Source organism: Canis lupus, chromosome 26 (genome assembly GCF_011100685.1).
Source record: "Canis lupus familiaris isolate Mischka breed German Shepherd chromosome 26, alternate assembly UU_Cfam_GSD_1.0, whole genome shotgun sequence".
NCBI classification, from domain to species: domain Eukaryota; kingdom Metazoa; phylum Chordata; class Mammalia; order Carnivora; family Canidae; genus Canis; species Canis lupus.
In genome coordinates, this window is record NC_049247.1 from 1731529 (window position 1) to 1754720 (window position 23192).

The 23192-nt window shown below is 48.2% G+C and overlaps 1 protein-coding gene across 3 annotated transcripts in view; it reads left to right on the forward strand.

Annotated features, from left to right (window-relative positions):
• The window catches only part of RIMBP2 (RIMS binding protein 2), a 226623-nt gene that overhangs the window by 25463 nt on the left and 177968 nt on the right, over nt 1–23192 (forward strand). The window contains exon 1 of one of the 3 annotated variants that reach the window (XM_038574721.1): nt 17067–17187. The exons of the other annotated variants lie outside the window; for them this stretch is intronic. The gene's annotated coding sequence lies outside the window, so the exon portion shown is untranslated. Of the gene's footprint in view, nt 1–17066; nt 17188–23192 lie in introns of those variants that run through there. 3 annotated transcript variants of the gene reach the window in all.

The following is a 23192-nucleotide window of genomic DNA, read 5'->3' on the forward strand; positions in this document are numbered from 1 at the left end:
GATGCTTGCTGCTTCTGGGATGGCTGTTACAGTCAGTGTGTGCTCTGTTCGGAGTGCTGGATCCTGAAAACCTGTAGGAGGTTACTCTGACCGTAGGGCATTGGGGACGCGCTGACCGTAGGGCATCGGGGACCCTCTGACCGTAGGGCACCGGGGACCCTCTGACCATAGGGCACCGGGGACCCTCTGACCGTAGGGCACCGGGGACCCTCTGACCGTAGGGCATCGGGGATGCGCTGACCGTATGGCACCGCTGACCCTCTGACCATAGGGCACCGGGGATGCACTGACCGTAGGGCATCGAGGACACTCTGCTGGTATTACCAGTGTGTCTTCCCTTGGAGTGCATCTTTTCACGTCCAGCCACATGTTCTGGTTCTAAAACTAACGTATAACCTGTCTATGGAGCACTTGCCATGCACACGTTCTATAGTGAACACACCACATCAGCCTGAATCCCTGTGCTTCCCACTCGATTCTCTGCTTCTCAGCTCCGAGCCTTGGTTTGGGTCATTCCCCACGTAGGATGCCTTCCCTGTTGTCGTGGTCAGCTGCCATGCCACCCACGCTTGGAGACCAGCCACTGTGTAGAGGAGCCATGGAGCCGACTGCGACCGTGCGTGCTCTGGGGCTGTGCTGTGCGCGTGCCACGTATCCCTTGTCCAAGACGTGGCTTCCTGAGCTGTCTGCGCGGGAATGCGTACGAAGGCCGCCTGGTGTGCCGGGAGCCTCACACGGTCGCTAGTGATGCCCCTCCTGCCCAGAACTTGGCTGGATAGCCATGAGGCACCTGCAGCCGAGGACGGGAGTGAGGTCACAGGTCACAGCCTCCAGGGCCCTCGGCTCTGGGCGGGGGGTCAGCCGATGTCACGTGGACGAGGCCCCAGCCCGCTGTGCACATGGTTCTTCCAGCAGGACCAGGACCCCCGTGAGACGCTTGTTAGCCGCTCTGAACAGCCAGGACAGTCCTGCCACTTGGGCAGTCTTGGGGGTTCAGGGCTCCCTCCCAGGACCGGGGCCTCAGCCACCATAGTGTCTGCTTCCTCCTTCGTCTTTGCCCCTCTGGACCCAACACTCTGGCCCCAGCAGGCTGACCGCCGGGTCTGCCACTCAGGTGCAGTGCCAGGGCTGGGGGACAGCCTTCCTTTCTTCTCCCTCCTCCTTCTCTCCGCCCCGCCCTCCCCATCCCTTTTCCCTCCCTCCATCCTACCCTTCCCCTTCTCATCTCTTCTTTTCTCCCCCATTCCTCCTCTCTGCCCCCTCCCTACTCCCCCACGTTGGTCTGCCTCTCCCACTGCTGCCCTGCCTTCCTGGGGTCACGGTGGTCTCTCTTTCTCTTCCCTCTTCTGTGTTGGGGTGGCTTCCAGACGTTGCTGCCCAGGGAGACCTCCCACCTATTGATTTCTGTGCCCTGCCCACGACTCTAAACAAATTCTCTCTTCAACTCTCTTCCAATTACCCAATTTAAGTGAGCCATCTGTTTCCAGCCAGGGCCGGGCAGACTCTGTCAAATCCCTTTTGTTCCTAAAAGACAGGGACCTCTCCTCCCTCCCCATTCCTTCCTACCTCCTCCCTTTGTCCATCCTTTCCTCTTCCTACTTCCTCCCTCCCTTCTTCTCTCCCTCTCTTCTTCCCTCCCCTCCGCTCCCCTCCCTCCCTTCATTAGATAAACATTATGTGTGCCAGTCTCTGTACCAGGTTCCAGGACCTTCTTGTCTCTTCCCTGCAGAGCTCGGGCTGAACCCAAATGGGCAGCAGCGAAGCAGGGATGGGTTGATTGGGTGTGATCCATATTCTGGGATCTTAGACCAAAACTCTTCTTACTAAAGTCATCCTGCATTTGTTTGTTTCTTAGTACACTTCACACCCAGGGTGGAGCCCAACATGGGGCTTGAACTCACGACTCTGAGATCAAGTAATCTTGCCTTGAAAAGTAACTTCTGGAACATTAGGACAGCGGGCGTGCAGTGCTCGAGTGCTCGGTGCCCTTGAGCACTGTGTGGCGGTGGCAGAGAGGCCAAAGCGGGAGCCCCATGTCACGACCTTTCATCCAGGAGGCCCTGGCCTCATGTTCCTGTGCTGTCCTTGCTTTTATGTTTATTTTAAAGCCTTTTGTATGGATTTAGAGGGAAGGGAGCATTTGGGGGAAACTTGCAGAAAAGCTGCAAGAACAGATTCCACGACAAGTTGTTTGTGGGGACCTACAGTGAACCCAGTAACGGGAAATAGCTGGTTTTCATCAGATGGGCCCATGTTAGCACCCGTGGCCGACTGTCACCCAGATGGATGACTGTTACTGACGACACTTACAATGTGGTGGTTTTGTGTGACTCCTTTGATGGTTATTTATTGACTTTCCTCCATAGGGAAAAGCTTTCCTCTCCCCTCCTCCCCCGTCTATATTTTTTTTATTTATTCATGTCAGTGCGGGTTAATGGGTCATTGCTTTGTTCAGTGGTTAGACCTATTATCATCGTGTATTTTAATGTGCAGGGTAATGAGCCCAGGGAGCTCCCTCCTGATTCCCGTGCTCTGTGTGGCCATCATTTCCTCCATAATACAATGCTCCCGGCTCAGCAGGCACTCTCCCTGCTCCAGTCCCAGAATTAGCCCTCTTGGAGGTCCTTTTCCAAGGACCCTGGTTTCTTTTGGTGGAGAACAATAGTTAGCAACCACGATCTGGGCACTGAGTGTGGGCACTGCAGCTGGGGCGTTCCCCAGACAGAGCTGGGCTGAGCATGTGCATCCAGGCCGTGATGCTCCTGCCTGATGCTCCCACTCAGTGCTCCTGTCTGCCTCCGTCCCTTCCCTCCTGCCTGAAGCCACGTGCTCACGCGCTCGCGGTGATGCTTCCAAGCTCAGTGGCCACTGGTGGGTGGCAGGTGCGGAACCATCCCAAGTAGGACCACTGGCCTCTCCCTGCACAGAGCCTCCCTGGGAAGGAACTGGCTTATTTTTTTCTCGTACAGCCATCCCAGCCTGGCTTCCACTGGACTCAGGACCCTAGGCTGCAGTTACAGCGCTGGCCTATAAATATTTAAATGGTAGTTCAGCTTTCAGACAAAGCACATCAGTGGTAAAGATCAAGTTTTTTGACCTTTTGTCAATTTACTCAGTGAAATATGATCCTCCTGGTCTGTTTTTTCTAAAATGTTGTGGTCTCCTTTTCTCATCTTTGAAATGGCTGCATTTTCTCCAAATGCAGAACAGAGAAGATGCAAGTGTGCTGGGGTCTCTCATAAATATATAAATGCAAACAAGACAGTTCTCAGTGTCTGCAGAAGCCAGGCTCTGGCAGTGGCCTGGGGACGGGTGACAGGTGCTTCAGAACCGGAGGCATCTGGCTAGCAGCTGGTGCAGCCACAGAACGTGCTTGTGGATTTTGTTGAAGTGGGCTCGGTGCGTGGGTGGGGCCTTGAAGTCACAACACAAGCCCGTGCTCACCAGCCCACCCTGGCTCCTGGGTGTTGTGGCCCTCCCTGTCCTGTCCCAAAGCCCATCTCCTGACTCTGTGTTCATAGTGTGGTCTTTTCAAGTGCTCCATGGGGTTTGTGTTGTGGGGTGGTGGACGGGGAAATGAATCAAGCCTCTTGTGCTTCAGCCTCACATGGTAAAGCTCTCTGCTCCTAAATATACCCACATTTGAAATGTGGTCTGGCTCACGTCCCGCTATTCATTTTCTGATTTTGAATATTCTCAGCATGGGCATATTTAAAGCAAGATAAAATATACACTGAAAAGGAAATTTAAAAAGAAACACATTGGTAGCTCCTTCAAGGGAACATCAGAGATTGGAAACCACATGCTTTGTGAAAGACCATGAAAGAGGCACCCACGAGGGCAGGGACACCACAGTCTCTGCTCTCCTTGCTGCTGCCACACCCTCTTCTGTGGGCTCCTTCTCTCTCTCCCCAGGGGTGGGGAGGGCAGTTGCAGGCCGATGCTGTGGATTTTCCTGAGGCGCTCCATCCAACCTAGGGCCTAACTTGGGTAGGGCACCTGCTTGTCATGCCCACCGCTCTTGGGTCTCTACAGGGAAAGACTCAGCTCAGGGCTGTTCTGTTCCCAGAGAACTCTGTGTCCCTGCATCCCCATGGCCACTGACACACCCATGTCCTGCACTTGCTCCAGCAATGTCTTCCTTTAGGCCTGCCTCTCTGAGTGCCTGAGATCCCCTCGGGCAGCTGGTGAGGCACATCCCTTCCCACTCCTGGCCAGGCATCGCTGCCTGGCATCCACTCGGAGTTACGTGGAAAAGCGTCGATCTTTGTGGCGCATGCGATGGCCACGAGTCCCTCCAAAAAGCACCACTGAACTGCCTCTCTGTGGAAGCTGTGACCCTCTTTTGAGAATCTCGAGCAGGAGCTGCTGTTCTGGCCTGGGTGGGGACCCCGCTCTGCTCTCAGACAAAGCCCAGCTCCGCCCGAGCCTTCCCAACCTGTGCTTAGCATCCTTCCTATGACATTTACAAAGCAGATTTTTTTTTTTCCAAACACGGTTGTATAAATTTTTGTTCCAGAAAACACTGCTTGAAATCTCTTTGATATTTTCCTGCAAGGTCAGGAGGCTCGCATTTATTCATGGCATTTCCCTTTCAGGGCACAGACCTAAATGGTGAATTATAGAAGCACTTGCTTGTTTGGAAGGGGAATCTCTCTCCCTGTGACCCCTCTGCCCCTCCAGAAAGCAATGGCCAGTCAGGAAAATGAGCCCTTCCTTGGCCTCTGGGCTGGAGAGGAGGTGTCTTCACATAACTGGGTGAAACTGGGGCTCTCCTGGGCAAAGGTTGCCGCCAGCATGCGTGTTTGAAGGAGTGATGCTTCCCTGTGGACTTTCTATACCAAGATGGGGACTGCTTGGTGGGTACAAGGGCCTGGGTGTGCAGGTGTGAGTCCCCTCCAGGGGAGTCATTGTGGGAGGGTGAGCCCACGGATAAAGGAGATGAGGTGCTTTGGAGGCTCATGCTTACCAGGCGGTGGCGTCCAGGAGACAGAGCACAAATGCGGCGTGACAGGCAGCTCCACATGGAACCCAGACAGGGAGTTGGCCATAGATGGCTGCAGGATGCTCCCCCATCCCCCAGGGCAAGAGGGGGCTTAGGAATGGAATCGCAACCACTGGGGGCAGGGGGCGCGAGACGGCCCCCATAGAGCACACGGCACGTGCTGGGCAGACGCACACCCCAGGGACAGCTTGCCAGGAAACGCCCCTCGCCTTTGGTGCCAAAAGAGCAGATGCAGTTTTCTGCCTATCTCTCCTCCCAGCCCCCACTGGATCTCCCTGAGCCGGTGATCACACCATCGAGGGTTTGCCCACACTTGCCTGTGTGTCTTCACACCTCTTCTGCTCTGATTCCAGACTCTGTGCATCCCTGTCTCTGCTTCGGAAGGCTGCGTCTCACTCAACTTTGGATTCTCCTGAGCCTGTGGGCAGAAGCGGTGGGAGCTGGCTTGTGCACCTGCTCCCACGGCCCCTACTCCCCTTCTGTGGAGGGGAGCTGGGTCTCACCCTCTCCCTGTTGAGGTTGTTGTCTGGGTCATACTGCTCAGGAGGGGAAGACTGTCTACTCTCTCCATGTTCCCTGGATGGGAGGGACTCCCCGGGCTACACTGGGCAAGCCCAGCACAAGGCTGGAGGGGTGTCCACTAATGGGGGTCTCCTTTGCCACCCACACTATCTCCCTGTGGATGAAGAGCTAGCTGTTCACCCCAGATGTTTTCCCCAGCAGCAAGAAATGGAGGTGGGAAGCTACTTTTAAGCTAGGAGCACATTTCCTGGATGCCTGGGTCCGGGTGAGTTGTGGGAGGATGGAGGGGATGTGTAGACCTCCAGGCCCAGGTGATGGGGCCACTGAGGCCTGCAGGGTCCTGTGGGATGGGGCAGTCATAGATGGCAGGGGCCTGGGCCTCTGAGTTGGGGGGAATATGCTACCACCTGGGACCACCTGCATCGATAGATTTTGTAAGAAATAAATCTGCATTGCCTCAAACCCCACAGTCAGGGCCTAACATGGCTCAGAAGCCGGCATGATGCTGATACACATAGCATGATTCTGTTTTTTCTTACTCCCTTGTCCATCAGCCTCCTACACCCGACCCTCCAACGTGCTGCTGTTGTGTAGGCGGGAAGCCAGGAGGCCTGAGAATGGGGCCTCCATGTACACGTCCACTGAGAACCACAGGACCCACATTGCTGAACCATCGGGATGAAAGCTGGCGTGTAGGATCCTCACTGCTTGGCTGTTTTTGGAGCAAGAATTACTATGCATGTTCTGTGTCTTTTTATAATTACAGTGATTTCAGGTTGTTTTTACTTATTAGTAGAGTAACATACATTTATTGTAGAATTTTTTTTGAAGTGTAGAAAATCATTCAGAAAAAATTTAAATCACCCGTAGAGACATCTCACCAAAATCATCATGGGTAACATTCGAAGTTTACAGCTTGAATCTTATTTTGCTGAGATATTTGGGAAATGTCGTCTAAAGATTGAGTGTGTATTGAGGGGGTTCTATGGAGTGTCTGTTTTCCTATGAACAATGGTATGTTTACCATCCTAAAAGATATGCTGATTCCATCACATCCATCATCATCCTTCAGGATAAACTCACAGAAGTGGAATCTCTGCATCAGAAACCTGTTGTTGAGGTGTTGGTGGCAGTCAGGGTCAGGTCACCTGGCATAGAGTGGCACAGAGCTGCATCATTCTCTGTCCAGTTCACAGAGGGCACAGAATGTGCTTACCATCTTCTCTTGAGAGCCTGGAGGACACTTGTTTGATTTGTTATTTACTATAGAAAAGTGAGTAAATGAAGATGCATCAAGATTAAGAGATATTGAGCAGTGATGCATGCACTCCATGCTCAGCTGTGCTGGAACGTAGCTGGTGCCCTTCTATCCGGGAGTACATGGCACGTGGTGTGCACAGGTGTGAGTCCCGTGAGAGTCCCGTGGGCCAAGTTGGCCCCCAGACCTGGAGGTGGGAGTGGGTGCTGCCAGCAAACCCCGGTTTCCTTCCTTGGGGTATTGGAGTGCCCCGGCTGGCGTGCCTGGTGCTGTTGTGAGCCAGAGTCAGGAGATCCCAGACCTGGCTCTGTGAGCTTTAGCTAGGTGACTGTCAATGAATCATCCAGACCTGGAGCTTGTTTTTTTTCCCCGTCTTGTTCTTGAGTAGAACAAGGCTCTTCCCAGCTGTAGCTTTGTATAATTTTGTTTTGAACATAATTTTTTCATGACCCTACCTCTTGTTTAAAGCTCATTTAAGGCATCTTTTGGAAGGATGTCCCGAGGATGGGATGGGAACAGACAGTTATTAAGAGCAGCACAAGTTAATCACCTCTGCTGAGTGGATGTGCTTGGGTGTCCACAGATCCCAGTGCTCAGATGGGGTGTAAGTGCTGTTCACTGGGGGTACTGTTTGTTTTTTTTCCCTGTAAAACTTGGGAGAACAGCACAAGCTATTAAGTGATTTAGTTATTAGAAAGGGCTTTAATGAATCCCTTCCTTCTACAAGGGAGGGCCCAAATGTAAAGGCTTGGTTTTAGATTTCTATTGGTTGGAAATCTTTCCTTTCTTTTATTACTATTTTTAAAATTTTAATACATTTTTTTATGAAGTGATACAGGTGAGAAACAGTATCTACTTCCATTAAGTAAGCCTATTATCAAGGATATGTAACCAATTAAGATTGAAAAAAAGACAATAGGATGATTTCCTTGGTTGGAGTCTTTTTTCTACAGACATGAGCATCAGAGACATTAATACCTATACTAATGTCTTGATACGTGGAAGGTTCGGAGTCCAGCTCAGCTGGTCATACATTAATACTTTATTTTGAATCTTGGTTTCCTTTGGGTTCTCATTTTAAAAAATTTGCATAGCATAGTGGTTTAAGCATTAAAAGGGAGTGGGTGGATTCATAACTTGATAGCCTGGATAAGGAAACCGTTAGGCACAGTTTGACGTAAAGGCTCAATGTCACGAACTGGGACTTGTTTTTTTTTTTTTTTTTTTTTTCATCCTTATCTGTGCTGCTTTGGAGTTACAGCTGGGTCACCAAGTGGCTTCTCACATCACCAGACCATGTACATGCTCCCTGAATTCCCATAGGGAAGCCCATGACTCCCCCTAGTCTTGAAGATCACTCTGGACTGGGGTAGGTCTCAGGCTCACCCACATCATTGCTCTGGTCATGGAGATGGAGTGTGTGACATGTTTATAAGCCTGTCTGGGATGGAGAATCCCACAGATGGGAGACTTACAGGACAATGGACATTAGTATATCACAGTCCCGGGTATGGAAGCTGAGATGGGACACTGGTGAGGGCTAGTTCTGGTGAGACCCCTTCCTGGGTTGCAGATGGCTCATTTCCCACTGTGTCTTCACTTGGTGGGAGGAGGGAGCTCTCTGGGATATCTTTCATAAAAAACATAAATCCCGTTGATGAAGGACCCACCCTCATGTCCATCACCTCCCAAAGCCCTCACCTCCTGATGCCACCACTTTGGGGGTTAGGATTTCAACACTTAGATTTGGAGGGATGTGGACATTGGGCCCACAGTGCTGTGGCTGCACTGAGTGGTGCTGGAGGGAGGGAGCAGTGAGCTCCGGCCGTGCAGAGGTAGTGACTCTGTAACGTGTGCTGTACGATTGCTAATTCTTGTGTATTTTCTTGTCCATGTAAGAGAAGTGGCTTTAGGGGGCTGGTGTGCTTTCTGGTGAACTAGTTGGCTTAGAGTGGGGGGAGCACTGGTTTGTAGTCCTTGCCTAATTCCCTGGGGTGAATACTCCCACCAGGGCAGATGTCAGGCCCCCTCTGGTCCAGAGGCGGCTCACGAGTTCCTGCGTGTTTTGCAGCTAAGGTTGCAGGCTGGCTCCAGCAGCTTGCTCCCGGGGAGGATCTTCATAGAGTCAGCTGGCTCTGACTTGCTAACTTGCCATCCCAATGGGCTACAGCCGACCGTCAAGGGTTTGAATCAAGCCAGACTTGAAGGGAGCGTCCCCCAGCGCCTTGGTGGAAGTCTTCCTTGTGAAAGGGTTATTTCAGGATGAGCTGAAGCAGCGCAGTGATTGTGGTCACACATGCTCGGGTGTCCAGGGCCCATCCCTGTGCTGACCACACTGGCCCTAAAGTCCCTCCCGAGATTCCTGTGTATCACCCGCCGTTACAGGGTGTGGATGCAGATGTGGTGCCTTGCACGGATTAATGTTGCTCTTCATCTTCCCACTCTGCGTACACAGATTCTTTTTACTGGCTCATCTTCCTGGGCAGGATAATGGGTAAGGCCACTGGTAGAGGCTGGGTCTATATACAGTTGTATTTTAAATGCAGCCTGCATCTCAGGGCCGGGTTTTACTCCCTTTTTAACCAAGGTTACACACATGTCTGCTCTGATGGATTAAAGGCTGAGAACTGAAAGCTGATTTATCTAATACTGCAGTGGAGGGATGGAGATCTTCTTACCACCTTCTTGGGCTTTCCAAGGATTTACCTGAACAAATTAGAGACCTCTCTGCCTCTCCACTTCCTTCCCTTTGTCTCAAGGGAGGAAGCAACAGTCTCGCTTCTCTGGAAAGTGAGAGATGGAATCTTTAGTGAGAGATCCTGCCTCAGGGCCTTTGTATATGCTGTGCCCTCTGCCTGAGACACACTCTCTCTCCCTGTCTCAGCATGCCAACTGCTCCTCATCACTCCAATCTTTCCTTATGGGACACCTCCTCCAAGAAGCCTGTCTGCTCACCCCACCCCTTCCTTTCACACCTTCTTATTCTGTTTTCCTACCTGCACATGTGTGAGCTGACACGGTCTTGTTTGTTGAATGATTGTTGTCTCCATCACCCCCACCGGAGTGTGTGCTCCTTGGGGTGGGACGGTGTCTCTATCTTTCTCTTGTTCCTGATGTGTGTTCCATCAGTTTGGGAATAAGTCACTGACTATGACAGGTGACCTAGGCAGGCCCTCCTTCTTTCCACATTTAAGGGATTTGTTTTTTTCATCTGTGAGATGATTTCGGTAGAAACTTTTGGTCTTCCTCTTGGCTTGACAGTTGGCCTGCAAGCTTCCTCATTCTTCACTTGCTGCAGATTCTGTGACCATTCCCCAGAGGCTCCATCTTCAGCCTGCCAGGGGCCTGGGCAACTTTCCTCCTCCTGAGGCTGACTGTGTGGATCCCATGGACATGAGGGAGGTGCCGCAATGGCCTGGTTGGCTGTGGCCAGGGTGAGCATGAGCACCTTGATGTCCTCTGCCAGCATGCGTCCTCATGCCTGGTGTGGTTGAGGACTCAGGCAGGAGCTCTGCCCTCCTCTCAGAACAGTGGGATGACACTAACAGCAGGCAGTCACTGGTGGGGGGCAGTTTCATCTTAGGGACTACTGGCTGGTCCACCAGTCAGGCCCTCATGGAGGGCAGCATCGGAAATGGAGAGTCACAGAGGTGTGGAGAATTGGGAATTTTAGGGTGGGTCTAGTCCAAGACTTGCACTCACAAACAAGGGTCGGGTGAGGGGTGTGGGTTTGTGCCATGGAGTGGGCTTGAGGGTTGGGTTCCTGCCAGTCTCTCACTCCCCGAGGGGGCCTGGGGTCCCAGTAGTCATAGCACCATTCCACTTCTAGGCATGCGGCCTCTTGTCCTCAGAGTGGCTTTGGTCATAGGCCTTTATTCATAAGGTTGTCGCTGCCGGAATTAACTGTGCTAATTTAGGCAAACAGTCCAAACAGTGCCTGGTGTGTAGAAGAGGTCCACTGATGCCAGCTCATGTCGGTTGTGAAAGTAAAAATGCTATGATGCGTTCTGGGAACGGAAGTCAGAAGTCTGACCTTGAGGACTCACCTCAGAGCTCCAGGAAGAGCAAGGGCCTCCTTGATGTTTGGGGCACCCCTGGGGCATCCTGGATAGAGGATCAGCTCCTCCCTTACAATCAGTCTGCATTTTAAATTTATCTTAAGTTTCTTTTGTGTGTGTGTGTGTGTGTGTGTGTGTGTGTGTGTGATGAGAACAGTGAACATGGGATCTACTGTCTTGACAAATTCACGTGCATAATCCAATACTTCTCACCAGGGACAGGGTAAGGTGTGCAGACCCCTGGAACTCACTCATCCTGCATGACTGAAACAAAACAGAGTCCATAAATAGAGCCACGTACACATGTCTGACTGGTTGCCGACCCAGGGGCCATGGCCATGGGATAGGGGAAGGGCAGCCCTTCCACAGTGGGGTTGGGAAACCAGATCCCATGTGAAGAGGAATGCAGCTAGAGCCTTACCTTACAGCAGGCATCAAGACCAGCTCACAATCGGTGAAAGACTTCAGTGCAAGGCCGGGAGCTGAAGAAGTCCTGGGAGAAGATAAGGAAAGGTCCGTGACATTGAGCGTGGCAGTGACCCCTGTCAGCCCTTACTTCACTGTTTCTTATGCCCTAAGCCAGGACTGTCTGTGCACTGGGGCAGCAGCTGTGGAGTGCAGTGGTTAGACACGGCATTGACTCTAGGTTCTGCTTGGTTCAAGAGCCCAGTTACTTCCACTTTGCCATCTGTGTGGTGGGCATAGGAACAGAAGAGCAATGCGGGTGGCGCCAGGGCCTGGCCTGATGGGATGCACCAGGGGATTGCTGGCTGCCAGCATGGAGGTTGGCCCGAGTAAGGTGCAGCCCTACTGAGTACCCCTCACCATGGGGACCAGGTAGCTATCAGGGACTGAGTGTCCTCATGTGAGACTCACTTTCCAGTGCTCCTCCAGCAGGATCACTCTCTTCTCTGTGACTCCAGCACTGACATAAACCCAGGTTGTTTTTCCGTTTTATGTTCCAATTAATTCCCAGGCCCATGAGCACCTCCCAGCCCATGAGGCTGATTAGGGAAAAGAACCGGGTGCAAAAATTACAATGCAGAGAAAGGAGAGGCGGCCAGAGTACAGGTCCAAACACAAGGTGGCATGAGGTGGGCTTAATGTCAAGTAAGTCATCTGTCAGGAGGCATCCTTCTACAGCTGCCGGGAGGCCAGTCCCCAAGGCACAGGCCGGGTGGCATGATCTGGCTAATTATTTAGTTTTCTCTCTTGGAGACGGCAAACAACAGCACGGGAATTAGGACTGTTTGACACTCCTGTGATCTTGTAACGATGATGTGGCATCTTTAAGTGGTTCAGAACAGACCATCAGGGACAGAGCTGCTGTTGGATAAAGCAGCGGGTCTTTCCACATTTATTTATTTATTTTTTTTAAAGTATTCTTTTTTTTTTAATTTTTATTTATTTATGATAGTCACAGAGAGAGAGAGAGAGAGAGAGAGGCAGAGACACAGGCAGAGGGAGAAGCAGGCTCCATGCACCGGGAGCCCGACGTGGGATTCGATCCCGGGTCTCCAGGATCGCGCCCTGGGCCAAAGGCAGGCGCTAAACCGCTGCGCCACCCAGGGATCCCTCTTTCCACATTTATAATAACGGGTCTGAGGCGCAGGGGGTGCGGCTGTGGTAATGTTCTTGGTCTTCACCTGGGCGTCTCCCCAACTTTGCAGCAGTTTGCTAATATTACAGATTTCAAGGTAATGTTTCTGAAGGCCGGTGTTAGGTATTTCTTGTGTATCATAAAATAATTTTTTCCCCTGGCAGTGGAGACTAACACCCCTTTCTGTCCATCTCTCCTGACTGTCTGGTGTCCAGGGCTGCTCATTCCTGGGCAGTGGTGAGCCCTGAACCCCGACCCCTCACCTCCCGGGTAAGTGACTTCTCCAGGCTGTGCGTCCGACGTGTCGTGTGCATAGGCACCTGCCATGTGGGGGCTTCTGAGGGTTCAAGCAGACGCTCTGTGTAAGATGCTGACAAGAGGGCTTGGTGTAGAATGGGCACTCGAATGTGAGCTGCTGCTTTTAATACTAGTAATAGTTAACATTAAAACAGAATATCGATTTCCTGAAATAACTTTATTTTAGAAAGTAACACCATACTTTAAGCTTCAGTTTGGTAGTAAAGATGATGTTAGGCTGAAGAAAAGCTCCATCCATGGTGGAGGCTTCCACGCGTTGTGTCCTAGGGCCTTTAGTGAGAACAAAATCAATTTTCAGGGAAGATGATTAAGCCAATGAAATTGCTCGTGAGCAGTAAACGCATTTAATTAAGTGCAAGGCATTGCTCCTGGCCCTGAGCACAGTACACAGTGTCTCTGGGGGTGGCCCTACTTTATCACTCTCTCAGAGCCTTTCTTCTGGGTGAGGGTGAGTGTTCTTGGCGGCAGGTTCCTTCCCCCTCTTCCCTCACTAGAATCGGGGAGAGACCAGAGAAACCCCTCAGGAGGGTGGACAGCACAGGGGCACCTGCCTGGTGCTGTCCGTACAAACAGCATGTGGCTTCAAGGTAGGGTTCATTGTTCAGACCAAAGAGGATCGAGGCGTTGGTGAGTGGGGCACGCACAGGGTACACACAGGGCCACATACGTGGAGCGGACATGGGGGCCACAGAGGCTTCCTTGCATACCACTGATTTATAGAGCCATCCGTGATTCTTCTGCTCTCCAAAATTATTTTATTGACTTGTGTCTCTGGAGAATGTAGCAGTGTGACTACTCTTCCTGGGGGAGGTTTTTGATCTTGTTTTCAATTTTCACTTGTTAATATTCTCACTGTCATTCATGGCCAAGCGGAAACATAGAAAATGAAATCTTTTATTGCACAACTATTTACAAAGCCCTGTCTGTGAGCCAGGCGCCACTCTGAGGGCCAAGGACACGGCAGTCAGCACAACTGTCCTAAACCCTTGCACTCAGACAGCTGGAGTCCCACCCAGCATGTCCACACGAGCCCAGCGTGGTAAAGAGGAGGAAATCCACAAAACTCTGGCTGGTATAGATGCTTGTCAGTTAAGGTGGTGATGTGCTTTTTGGCTCAGTTTTGACAAAAATTAATAAACATTTTTAAAATGATGAGTTTTGGGTTTATAGACGGGTTGATCAGAAAGTGAGGTCCTCCTACACCCCCTGTCCTTCTAGCCCTGAATTTCCCCAGGGTTCACATCTGGTATAAATGCAGTGCGTTTGCTACAATGGATGAGCCAATGTTGATATGTTGTTACTAAACAGAGGCCATGGCTTCTCTTAGGACTCACTCTGTGTTGTCCTTTCTGTGGGTTTGGACAAATGTGTGATGACTTGTTTCATCCTTTATGGTTGAACATATGGCCTCCAAATCCTCAGTGTTCATCCCTCACTTCCCACCTCTCCTCCCCACCCCAGACAGGTAATTATCTTTTACTGTCTCCATAGCTGTGCCTTTTCCAGGACATTCTGTAGTTGCAATCATACAGTATTTACCCTTTTCAGACCATCTTCTCTCACTTAGTGATGTGCATTTAAGGTTTCATGTCTTGACAGCTCATTTCATCTTGGTGCTGAAATAACAATCCATTGTCTCCTGGACCACAGGCTGTTTATCCATCCACCTGCTGGAGGACACCTTGGTGGCCTAGGAAGGTGCTAGCCAGCAGATTCCAACCGGTGGGAAATTTCAAAATATCCCACTTTAATATGTATTGGTCCATGGAGACCCTGGAGAAATCAGAAGGGTGAAACATCGAGATCTCTTATACTAGGGAAGGCAAGGGTTGGGGTTAAGTTTCAGGGGTCGTTATAACCTGTAGTCATTTTGTTTACTGCAAAACCTGATTTTCTCAACCTATCTATCTAATGCTAACACATTCACTAAAATCACCAAATAATCAAAACACCTTAAAAAATATTAATAGGCGAAGTCAGTAGAGCTCACATGATACAGGGCACGGGTGATGTACACATTCTTTCTCCCCATTCTCATGAGTGGGTGTTTACACTGAGCTACCAAAGCCCTGACTCATTCTGTTATTCCTCAGGATTGGTTCTGATCAAATGTTATAAATACTTAATCCCAGGAAATTGTGCTGAGAACACTAGGACAATTCCTCCACCTTCACTAATTTCAGGATTCTTTATACATGCCCCAAAGCTTCTGTTGTTACTATGTTACACTTATTACATGATTCCAGAGCTACTTCACTTGAGTGGAACTGCTTCTTGAATTCATTAATTTTACAATTATTTACACCAAAATATTGTGGTTTCTCCAGTGTAATATGTTATTTTATTCATTCATCCTTTATTTATTTATTTATTTATTTATTTATTTATTTATTTATGAGAGACAGAGAGAGAGAGAGAGAGAGAGAGAGAGAGAGAGGCAGAGACATAGGCTGAGGGAGAAGCAGGCTCCATGCGGGAAGCCTGATGTGGGACTCGATCCCAGGGCCCTGGGATCACGCCCCAGGCCAAAGGCAGGCGCTAAACCGCTGAGCGACGCAGGGATCCCTAACACTAAGCGTTTTAAAGTATGTGTGTAGGGGTGGACTTTATCCAGCTGCTTCCTCAGGGGGGTGATGTCTGTGCCTGAACCTGAGGACAAGAAGGGGGGGCGGGGTGGGCAAAATGTGAAGATTTGCTCCACAGAAGTGCCAGTGCAGAATTCCGATGGCCATGTAGTCTAGAGGTTTTATTTATACCACTATAAACACTGTCCTCCTTTCTATTCCTAGCTCAGCAATCTCAGCCCAGTATGAGGATGATGTGAGCAGAGCACCAGAGGATGCCCCACAGACACAGAGTGTGAGTGGGAAATACACCTCCACCATTTCAGGCCATGGACATTTGAGGTTGTTTGTTACCACAGCATAGCCTAGCCCGTCCTGACTCATGCATAGTCCAAGACATGTATATTGACATCAAAGGCCTCATTCATTTGCTATTTTTCTGCACATGCCTGAGCAGCTACTTTAGCTTGACATGGTGTAGGTGCTTAGAATATAGCACAGAACTAGGAGGCATGGCCCCCACCCTGTTGGAGCAGGTGGTCTGCAGGGGGGCAGCAGCAAGTCCAAGCCCTGCCTGCTTGAATTGTAGTTCCTGAGCAGCTGTGAAGGTGCTGCAGGGAAAGTGGACTCCTGGCCAACTTATAGATGCGGTTTGCTGGGGCTGCCAGAGCCAGAGAATGAGTGCATCTATCCCCTGGGGGAGGAGGAGTTCCCAGGGCAGGGTCCAAGCTGCAAGAGTGGAGGAGTGAAGAGAGGAAGGGGCTTGCAGTAGGGTGGATGGTTGGTAGCCAGACCTCTGTGGCCGAAACCAGGACGTCGGATGACATGCAGATTTTTTAATCTTGAGAAAATGTTGCCAGGAGGCAGGAGCAGTAGCAGCAAGGGGAATGAAGAGAGGGGTTCCCCTAGTCAAGATGCTCTGGGAACCAGGGTGGTTAGAACCCCCTCCCGACTTGATTCTTCTTAGCTGTCACTGTGGGGCCATTCTTTGGATTCTATGACTTTTTGAAAAAAAATATTTTATTTATTTATTCATGAAAGACACACACACACACACAGAGACAGAGACACAGGCAGAGGAAGAAGCAGGCTCCCTGTGGGAAGCCCCATGTAGGACTTAATCCCAGGACACTGGGATCACAACCTGAGCCAAAGGCAGGCACTCAACCACTGAGCCACCCAGGTGCCCTGGACTCCACAACTTCTTGATGTCATGATTACTGGGTGCCAGAGCCCCCAGAGTTACTGTGATAGTGTACATAAAGCCCCAAACTATAATAGTAAACCCTCGGAATGGCTGGACGCTTTCCTCTGGCTTCATCGTTTCTTGATAATTCCTGCTGATTTCTGAACATTTCTACCTCTTGTCTCTCCAAATGTACACACTCCTGCCAAGGGAGCGGGCAGCTCACTCTGCAGCCGTGCTTTTTCTCCCCAGGATACAACCCCACAGGTAATTCCCTCCCTGTTGTGCATCTCACGGGGAATGTTTAGTGGGGGGAGATTCAGATGTCGAGGCAAAGAAGGTTGTGTCCTGTAACATCACCCATTGTCAAAACACAACTTCTACCAGTGGCTCTGAAAGCCGTGTTCTTTTTATCTGCGTGACTCATTATGACAGATATGCCCTGTGCTGAGCAGTTCCCATTTGGAGATTGAATTACCATTCTATTCAGCTGACACAAAGCAGTTCCCGGCTGGCTCGGGCAGCCCATGAATAAGTAAATAGTCTCCCAGTTTGATGCCCAGCCCAAGCCTCGGAGTCGCAGAGAGGCTGGCATCCAGAAGGTAGGAAGCTCGTGCTGTCTCGGTGGCCTTGGCTACTGCGTCTGACCCGCTAGTGCGTCGATCCCTGGCATTTTGTAAGTACCACCACTGGGTGTGGGGAAGCGTCCGACGGGTTCACGAGCTATGACTGGGACCCTGAGGCAGAGAGCCAGCCTCCTGGAGGCACCTGGCTGGAGAGCGGAGATCTGCCCTCGTGGGTTGAGGGATGGAGGGGGCGGCATTTGGCAACCTCACAGCTTGTGATAAGCCCTGGTCCTAAAGCTGCTGGGTCTTAACTGTGGCTCCGATGCCTGTGGTGGTTCGTTCGGAACCTGTCCCCAGGCTAATTTCACGTTAGGAAGGAGATTGCCCCAAGGGTCAGTAAACCGCGAACTCACAACTGGCTGTTGCTCTCAGCACGGAAGGCAGAGCAGTTTCACTTGTTGCAGGGGTGGGGCCCTGCTTGTCCACTCTCCTCACTCCCTCAGGAAATCTGTTCCCCTTGAAACGGAGTCGGAGTCGACGTTTGCTTGGTTAGCCATCCCGTAACTGACGCTAAAAACAGCACAATGCCAAAGTTCTGTTGCTTCCAGGGGAAATTTTCACTCTTGCTTTGTATTCAATTTTTGGAAAGTGTTTTCCAATTCTTTAAACCTGGCTAATGAGACCAGGTTGAGCGTCCTGAAGCCTTTAGATAATGAAGGTAATTAGATAATGAGCGTAACTGTGGCATTTTCAGTTTGTAGACATCAAATATTAGTTGAAATAAAAAATGTTAAAATGTCAGTAAGTTCATGCTGGTTGAAGGACTAGTGGATTCCTTTTCATCTTTTCTATGTAGAGAACCTTGTAGTAAATGGTTGAAGTGAACTGAATTTATTCCTTTTTTTAAATAATAAATTTATTTTTATTGGTGTTCAATTTGCCAACATATAGAATGACACCCAGGGCTCATCCCATCAAGTGCCCCCCTCAGTGCCTGTCACCCACTCACCCCCACCCCCCGCCCTCCTCCCCTTCCACCACCCCTAGTTCGTTTCCCAGAGTTAGGAGTCTCTCATGTTCTGTCTCCCTTTCTGATATTTCCCACACATTTCTTCTCCCTTCCCTTCTATTCCCTTTCACTATTATTTATATTCCCCAAATGAATGAGACCATATCATGTTTGTCCTTCTCCGATTGACTTATTTCACTCAGCATCATACCCTCCAGGTCCATCCATGTTGAAGCAAATGGTGGGTGTTTGTCGTTTCTAATGGCTGAGGAATATTCCATGTATACATAAACCACATCTTCTTTATCTATTCTTCTTTCGATGGACACTGAGGCTCCTTCCACAGTGTGGCTATTGTGGCCATTGCTGCTATAAATATCGGGGTGCAGGTGTCCCTGCGTTTCATTGCATCTGTATCTTTGGGGTAAATCCCCAACAGTGCAATTGCTGGGTCATAGGGCAGGTCTATTTTTAACTCTTTGAGGAACCTCCACACAGTTTTCCAGAGTGGCTGCACCAGTTCACATTCCCACCAACAGTGTAAGAAGGTTCCCTTTTCTCTGCGTCCTCTCCAACATTTGTGGTTTCCTGCCTTGTTAATTTTCCCCATTCTCACTGGTGTGAGGTGGGATCTCATTGTGGTTTTGATTTGTATTTCCCTGATGGCAAGTGATGCAGAGCATTTTCTCATGTGCATGTTGGCCATGTCTATGTCTTCCTCTGTGAGATTTCTGTTCATGTCTTTTGCCCATTTCATGATTGGATTGTTTGTTTCTTTGGTGTTGAGTTTAATAAGTTCTTTACAGATCTTGGAAACTAGCCCTTTATCTGATATGTCATTTGCAAATATCTTCTCCCATTCTGTAGGTTGTCTTTTGGTTTTGTTGACTATTTCTTTTGCTGTGCAAAACTTTTTATCTTGGTGAAGTCGCAATAATTCATTTTTGCTTTTGTTTCCCTTGCCTTCATGGATGTATCTTGTAAGAAGTTACTGTGGCCGAGTTCAAAAAGGGTGTTGCCTGTGTTCTCCTCTAGGATTTTGATGGACTCTTGTCTCACATTTAGATCTTTCATCCGTTTTGAGTTTATCTTTGTGTATGGTGAAAGAGAGTGGTCTAGTTTCATTCTTCTGCATGTGGATGTCCAATTTTTCCAGCACCATTTATTGAAGAGACTGTCTTTCTTCCAATGGATAGTCTTTCCTCCTTTATCGAATATTAGTTGACCATAAAGTTCAGGGTCCACTTCTGGATTCTCTATTCTGTTCCACTGATCTATGCGTCTGTTTTTGTGCCAGTACCACACTGTCTTGATGACCACAGCTTTGTAGTACAACCTGAAATCTGGCATTGTGATGCCCCCAGCTATGGTTTTCTTTTTTAAAATTCCCCTGGCCCCTCCCCCAGAAGATCAGCTAGACGGACAACCTCCAGGAGAAGCCAAGGGACTTAAAGTACACAGAATCAGAAGATACTCCCCTGTGGTTCTTTTTTGTTTTGTTTTGTTTTTGTTTTTGTTTTTGTTTTTGTTTTGTTTTGCTTTTTGATTTGTTTCCTTCCCCCACCCCCTTTTTTTTCTCCTTTCTTTTTTTTCTCTTTTTCTTCTTTTTTTTTTTCGTTTTTTTTTCTTCCCCTTTTTTTCTCTTTCTCTTTTCTTTCCTTCTTTCTCTCCTCTCTTTTTCTCCTTTTCCCAATACAACTTGCTTTTGGCCACTCTGCACTGAGCAAAATGACTAGAAGGAAAACCTCACCTCAAAAGAAAGAATCAGAAACAGTCCTCTCTCCCACAGAGTTACAAAATCTGGATTACAATTCAATGTCAGAAAGCCAATTCAGAAGCACTATTATACAGCTACTGGTGGCTCTAGAAAAAAGTATAAAGGACTCAAGAGACTTCATGACTGCAGAATTTAGAGCTAATCAGGCAGAAATTAAAAATCAATTGAATGAGATGCAATCCAAACTAGAAGTCCTAACGACGAGGGTTAACGAGGTGGAAGAACGAGTGAGTGACATAGAAGACAAGTTGATAGCAAAGAGGGAAACTGAGGAAAAAAGAGACAGACAATTAAAAGACCGTGAGGATAGATTAAGGGAAATAAACGACAGCCTGAGGAAGAAAAACCTACGTTTAATTGGGGTTCCCGAGGGCGCCGAAAGGGACAGAGGGCCAGAATATGTATTTGAACAAATTCTAGCTGAAAACTTTCCTAATCTGGGAAGGGAAACAGGCATTCAGATCCAGGAAATAGAGAGATCCCCCCCTAAAATCAATAAAAACCGTTCAACACCTCGACATTTAATTGTGAAGCTTGCAAATTCCAAAGATAAGGAGAAGATCCTTAAAGCAGCAAGAGACAAGAAATCCCTGACTTTTATGGGGAGGAGTATTAGGGTAACAGCAGACCTCTCCACAGAGACCTGGCAGGCCAGAAAGGGCTGGCAGGATATATTCAGGGTCCTAAATGAGAAGAACATGCAACCAAGAATACTTTATCCAGCAAGGCTCTCATTCAAAATGGAAGGAGAGATAAAAAGCTTCCAAGACAGGCAGCAACTGAAAGAATATGTGACCTCCAAACCAGCTCTGCAAGAAATTTTAAAGGGGACTCTTAAAATTCCCCTTTAAGAAGAAGTTCAGTGGAACAGTCCACAAAAACAAAGACTGAATAGATATCATGATGACACTAAACTCATATCTCTCAATAGTAACTCTGAACGTGAACGGGCTTAATGACCCCATCAAAAGGCGCAGGGTTTCAGACTGGATAAAAAAGCAGGACCCATCTATTTGCTGTCTACAAGAGACTCATTTTAGACAGAAGGACACCTACAGCCTGAAAATAAAAGGTTGGAGAACCATTTACCATTCGAATGGTCCTCAAAAGAAAGCAGGGGTAGCCATCCTTATATCAGATAAACTAAAATTTACCCCGAAGACTGTAGTGAGAGATGAAGAGGGACACTATATCATACTTAAAGGATCTATTCAACAAGAGGACTTAACAATCCTCAATATATATGCTCCGAATGTGGGAGCTGCCAAATATATAAATCAATTATTAACCAAAGTGAAGAAATACTTAGATAATAATACACTTATACTTGGTGACTTCAATCTAGCTCTTTCTATACTCGATAGGTCTTCTAAGCACAACATCTCCAAAGAAACGAGAGCTTTAAATGATACACTGGACCAGATGGATTTCACAGATATCTACAGAACTTTACATCCAAACTCAACTGAATACACATTCTTCTCAAGCGCACATGGAACTTTCTCCAGAATAGACCACATATTGGGTCACAAATCGGGTCTGAACCGATACCAAAAGATTGGGATTGTCCCCTGCATATTCTCGGACCATAATGCCTTGAAATTAGAACTAAATCACAACAAGAAGTTTGGAAGGACCTCAAACATGTGGAGGTTAAGGACCATCCTGCTAAAAGATAAAAGGGTCAACCAGGAAATTAAGGAAGAATTAAAAAGATTCATGGAAACTAATGAGAATGAAGATACAACCATTCAAAATCTTTGGGATGCAGCAAAAGCAGTCCTAAGGGGGAAATACATCACAATACAAGCATCCATTCAAAAACTGGAAAGAACTCAAATACAAAAGCTAACCTTACACATAAAGGAGCTAGAGAAAAAACAGCAAATAGATCCTACACCCAAGAGAAGAAGGGAGTTAATAAAGATTCGAGCAGAACTCAACGAAATCGAGACCAGAAGAACTGTGGAACAGATCAACAGAACCAGGAGTTGGTTCTTTGAAAGAATTAATAAGATAGATAAACCATTAGCCAGCCTTATTAAAATTCCCCTGGCTATTCGGGGTCTTTTCTGATGCCACACAAATCTTAAAATAATTTGTACTAACTCTCTGAAGAAAGTTCATGGTATTTTGATAGGGATTGCATTAAACGTGTACATTGCCCTGGGTAACATTGACATTTTCACAATATGAATTCTGCCAATCCATGAGCATGGAATATTTTTCCATCTCTTTGTGTCTTCCTCAATTTCTTTCAGAAGTGTTCTATAGTTTTTAGGATATAGATCCTTTACCTCTTTGGTTAGGTTTATTCCTAGGTATCTTATGCTTTTGGGTGCAATTGTAAATGGGATTGACTCCTTAATTTCTCTTTCTTCAGTCTCATTGTTAGTGTATAGAAATGCCACTGATATCTGGACATTGATTTTGTATCCTGCCACTTTGCCGAATTGCTGTATGAGTTCTAGCAATCTTGGGGTGGAGGCTTTTGGGTTTTCTATGTAGAGTATCATGTCATCTGCGAAGAGGGAGAGTTTGACTTCTTCTTTGCCAATTTGAATGCCTTTAATGTCCTTTTGTTGTCTGATTGCTGAGGCTAGGACTTCCAGTACTATGTTGAATAGCAGTGGTGAGAGTGGACATCCCTGTCTTGTTCCTGATCTTAGGGGAAAGGCTCCCAGTGCTTCCCCATTGAGAATGATATTTGCTGTGGGCTTTTCGTAGATAGCTTTAAAGATGTTGAGGAATGTTCCCTCTATCCCTACACTCTGAAGAGTTTTGATCAGGAATGGATGCTGTATTTTGTCAAATGCTTTCTCTGCATCTAGTGAGAGGATCATATGGTTCTTGGTTTTTCTTTCTCTTGCTGATATGGTGAATCACACTGATTGTTTTACGAGTGTTGAACCAGCCTTGTGTCCCGGGAATAAATCCTACTTGGTCATGGTGAATAATTTTCTTGATGTATTGTTGTATCCTATTGGCTAGTATCTTGTTGAGAATTTTTCTGAATTTATTCCTAATATTAAACAGCAAGAGCTGGACCTTCTTTCATGGTGGAAGGATTTATTTTGCACTCCATGATGAACATGTTTATGGGCAGAGCAGGTGGGCAGTGCTTTATGTTGTTTGGCATTTGAGGAAGCAGCAGTAAAAGGTGCATCAATAAATCATTGCTTTTCTTTCCCTATCTGCCCAAACAGCTCTGTTAATCAAAACTTTAAACAAAGTGATAGTTGAGCTCTCTATTCAATTTTGCTTCAGAGTCGTTAAAGTTGGTTATACACAAACTCTCAAAGGCATTATCTTGCTGGACCAGTTTTGAA